Source organism: Ailuropoda melanoleuca, chromosome 8 (genome assembly GCF_002007445.2).
Source record: "Ailuropoda melanoleuca isolate Jingjing chromosome 8, ASM200744v2, whole genome shotgun sequence".
Taxonomy (NCBI): Eukaryota; Metazoa; Chordata; class Mammalia; order Carnivora; family Ursidae; genus Ailuropoda; species Ailuropoda melanoleuca.
In genome coordinates, this window is record NC_048225.1 from 35,772,448 (window position 1) to 35,777,161 (window position 4,714).

The 4,714-nt window shown below is 44.8% G+C and overlaps 1 long non-coding RNA gene across 1 annotated transcript; it reads right to left on the minus strand.

Moving 5' to 3' along the window:
• Positions 1-1,035: 1,035 nt before the first annotated feature.
• LOC117803551 lies at positions 1,036-4,394 on the minus strand. The gene is made up of 3 exons (XR_004627507.1): positions 4,195-4,394; positions 3,052-3,521; positions 1,036-2,658 (listed from the first exon to the last, which is right to left on the minus strand). It is a non-coding gene; the product is annotated as an uncharacterized LOC117803551 (long non-coding RNA).
• Between the last annotated feature and the right edge of the window lie 320 nt (positions 4,395-4,714).

A 4,714-nucleotide genomic window follows, 5' to 3' on the forward strand; every position in this document is an offset into this window, starting at 1 on the left:
ATTAACTACACTTAAATTTTTAAAAAAAACTTTCCAGGAAGAAAAGAAACTGAAGTTCTATTAACATTTTTATAACAGAAAGAAAAGTTAGAAAACTAGAATAAACAATTGTATACAAAGCATGATCACACTGAGTGAACATATGCAAAAAATAAAAGACTGAGAATTCACCAATTGTCTCTGCATAATGGGATAAGTAAAATCATTTTATTCTATTTTCTCATAGTTTAAATTTTAAATAGAGAAAATGCCTTACAAGAGGAAAAAGGAAGAGTGAGAAAACACTTTTTTTTTTAAGAGAGAGAGAGAGGGGAATCATGGAGGGGTGGGGAAGGGCAGAGGAAGAGAAAGAAAGGGTGAGAATCTTAAGCAGACTCCATGCTGAGCATGAAGCCCACTGGGTGCTCAAACGCACGACCCTGAAATCATGACCTGAGCCAAAATCAAGAGTTTGATGCTTAACGGACCCAAGAAAACACATTTTTAAAGCAAATAATATTAGGAGTGCCTGGATGGCTCAGTCAGTTGTGTCCGACTCTTGGTTTCAGCTCGGATCATGATCTCAGGGTCATGAGTTTGAGCCCCCACCGCCCCTGCACACCCTGCCCACATACTCTCCCTCTCACTCTCTCTAAAAAAATAAACAAAGCAAATAATATTAAATTTAGAAACCACTAAATTTAGTAAGTATAAATTTTTTTTAAAAAGCTCTCGGAAGGATTTCCTTTCCACTAGTTGTTCATAGATCATCAAGTCACATGGTCATTCTTCTTTATAATACAAACGTGACTTGAAGGCTCTGATGAAGCAAGAAGACCCAAATCCACACTGTCCAGATCTGGATAAACTGCTTGGCTTCATTGTCTTGCCTAACAAGACAATTTAATATTATTACTAAATTAATATTAATGTTTTTGATGTTAATATTATCTAGTATTTGCGGTAGCCTGCTCGGGTTGCTGTAACAAAATACCACATACTACATGACTGATAAACAGCAAATATTTATTGTTCACAGTTCTGGAGGATGGGAAGTCCCAGATCAAGGTGCCAACAGATTCGGTGAGTGAATTTCATCACATCTAAGACACCGCTGCTTATCAGATGCACTAAGACAATTAAACTATTCCACATTCATGCTAAAACCCAAGAGGTTCATGGTTTGTAATTACCTTCATTTGATTTGTCTAAAAGGGCTTTATTGAGAAAAATGGAAAGGAGAAATAAGAACCATGACATTGGCCGTAGCTATCGAACTGTCTCGCTTGGCTTGTTGTCTCGTTTCCCTACGTCCTAATTTTTGCCACCAGTGGTGATTAAGTGGCATCATTTTTACCAAACAGTATTATTGCTTGTCTCGACATGAAGATGCCTTTCTTGATGCTTTGTGTCCCTGCCCGCATCCCCCAAGAGCTCTGCCTACACTTCCGATGGCATTTAGACTGTGGACTTGGGTCCCGGATCTCTCGAAGGCCTGCCCCCCCCACCTTGCCCAACACTGAGAGAGCCCATTGCTCCTGCAGCAAGTTCTGCTATTAAAGTCCCTGGGCATTTGAGGCCTTGTCTTGGCTTTATTAATCTGCTCCACATGGACCCAGGGCCCAACAATGAGGGCATCTGTTGCAATTCTAATATTAGCAACAAACACAAGTCACATCATCTTGTATAAAGAGAATATTGAGGGAGAAACATTCGGTCACTAGCAGAGATGTGGCAACAGAAAACAAGGACCTCTGTCAACTGCTGGACTGACTGTTATTCGGGGAGAGAAATAGAGGAAGAGAGAAGAGTCAAGAGGATAAATCTTCTCCTCCTCCCTTCTGTTCTGCGGTCCTAGGGAAATGCACATACTCTGCACAACTTCTGTGCCGTCTGGCCCCAGGCGGGCAGAGAGGTGCGCTGCGACCCTAGGAGGACAGAGGTCTGAGATGGGGAGTCAGAAGCAGCCGTGCTTAGGTCTAGGCATGCAGAAGGTGTGCAGAGGGTGTACTGAGCTAACGAGTCATCTGAATGACACACCTTTGGTCACATGACTTAGAGGACTCCAAGCATCTCACCCCTTTTACCAGTTCCAAAGGTAAGGTGGCATCATCTAAGTTAGCTGCCATGATTGTGGGATCCCTGCTGTTAAAACAGAGATCAATGGGCCACCTCTGGCCTCCAGAAATGTTTCATTTGGCCTTCAGAGCTTCTAGATTTTTGTAATTAGCTGCCAAATTTTAAAAACCTGAAGATTTTTTCCCTAAAATTGCAAGTTGCCAGCTACTCTGGAAAATTCAAAAAATGGCAGCCCCCTGACTCTCATTCCCACAAAACGATAGAGGGCAGGTCCCAGGGAGAGTCCCTGTTCTTACTGCAGGCCATAAACCATCATCTCCACAGTACCACTCACTTAGAAAACTCTCACAAGCCCAATGAGAGTATGAATTTTCCACCAGGGGTCAAGGGTCTCATGGGAAAAGATCTGGAGATCTCCGGCCATGTTTTCTCCAACCAAGCAGCCTCTGGGTACCGTGAGCAGTGGGCAGGAATGGATGGATAGAGAAGGACCACACCTCAAAGAAATACAAATTCCCACAGCTGAAAAGCCAAGCCCCATCCACATAGTGACTTGAGTGAAGGGGATGGTGGGAGCCATCACAGCCTGGACACCATGACCTGCAACAAAGAGAAACAGAAACGTTGGCCAAGAAGCCTGCACAGAGGGGTGCCTGGGTGGCGCAGTTGTTGGGCGTCTGCCTTCGGCCCAGGGCGTGATCCTGGTGTTCTGGGATCAAGCCCCACATCAGGCTTCTCCACTGGGAGCCTGCTTCTTCCTCTCCCACTCCCCCTGCTTGTGTTCCCTCTCTCGCTGGCTGTCTCTCTCTGTCAAATAAATAAATAAAATCTTAAAAAAAAAAAAAAAAGAAGCCTGCACAGAGCCTTGTCACGTGTGCTGTTCCCTGGAATGAAGACAGGAATGGCGGGGGCAGGGAAAGAAGAATGTGTCCTCTCTGCGTCCCTTCCTACTTCCACTGGGCCCGAAGAGAAAGAAAACAAACCAGAACTCACTGGCACTTGCTGAAGAAATTGAACTTCCATCCACTCTTGCAGCCTAAATCCCCATGGACCGAGGGCTAGTTGGGTGGTCCTCATCTTGGCTGTACATGGGCGTTTCCCAGGGAGATTTCAAAATTTTGTACTCCTGACATTAGAATGAAATTGGGGGAGTAAGGGGAGGGCATCCAGACATCAGTATGTTTCAAATATGATTCCAATGGGCTGAGAACCAGTCCGCTGGAGCACTTCTTCTCAGCCTTAAACTTGCCCGTGACTCAGCTGGGATCTTGTTAAAATGCAGATTCGGAGTCATAGGTCTGGGCTGCAGTCTGAGCTTCGGCCTTTCTGCCAAGCTCAAAGGCCACGTCCATACTGCGGATCCAGACCATGCTTTGAGTGACAGGAAGCCAGGGCCCTTTTCCTTTGTCATTCTGTTTTCAAGTATTTTAGCAAGAGAAACTGAAGGCCTGTCTCCTCCAAGTCTGAAATGATAGTAATAGCAAAAAAATAAATAAAGGTAATAATAATAATGTTATTAAAGCAATACAAAATAAGAAGAACATCAGTAATAACAAGATTTTGTTGCGTGCCTTTTTTTTTTAAGATTTATTTATTTATTTTAGGACACCTGGGGGGCTCAGTCGGTTAAGCAGACACCTGGGGGGCTCAGTCGGTTAAGCATCAACCTTCAGCTCGGGTTATGAGCCCAGGGTCCTGGGATCGAGTCCCACTTCAGGCTCCCTGATCCTCAGGACCTGCTTCTCCCTCTGCCTCTGCCTCACACTCCCTCTATCTCTCGAGAATAAACAAATAAAATCTTTTCAAAAAAATAAAGATTTATGTATTTATTTTAGAGAGAAAGCACGCAAGCGAGTAGGGAGAGGGGGCAGAGGGAGAGAATCCTCAAGCCGACTCTCCGCTGAGTGCGGATTCCCTTCATCGTCGCCAGGCTCGGTCCCACAACCCATGAGATCACGACCTGAGCCAAAACCAAGAGTCGGTCACTCAACCAACTGAGCCACCCAGGAGCCCCTGTTGTGTGTTTTTTTGCCAAACACTGGTGATGTGACATTTTTAAAAAAAACATATTCAGCAAGAAGTTGTGACTAGCTTGCTCTTAACTTCGAGCTGGTTACTACTGAGTGTTTTACTTACAGTGACTTATTTGATCTTCACGATCCCTCTTGTGGGTACTGCCATTATCGTTTCCATGTTCGGGAAGAGGAAGCTGAAGCAGAGACCAGGCAGCTCACCAAAGTCACGGTTTCTAAGCGCAGTGCAGGCTGTGCGCTGGTAACCACCCTGCTAGACCGTCTCTCCAGGCAGCTGGGGCCTTAGACTTGTGAGTCACCTGCTCATGGTCACACTAATGAGTGGCAGAGCTGGGCTTCAAATCTCCGTCTGCTTGACTCTGCAGACTGATATCTTGGAAGGAAAAATGACTGAGGTGTATAACCTGCAAGTCAGTGTTCTTGGCACACTGCCAATACGGTAGCTGTGTTTCCTGGTGTCTTTAGCTCTTTCTTTTACCTTTCTTCTAGATAATCAGTGTGAACTATAGATAAGCAGTTTGGGGATGTCTTTGTCTATTCGGGCTGCTATAACAAAATACTATAAACTGAACTGTAGACAAGCAGTTTTGGGGGTGTTCTTGTCTATTCAGGGTGCTATAACA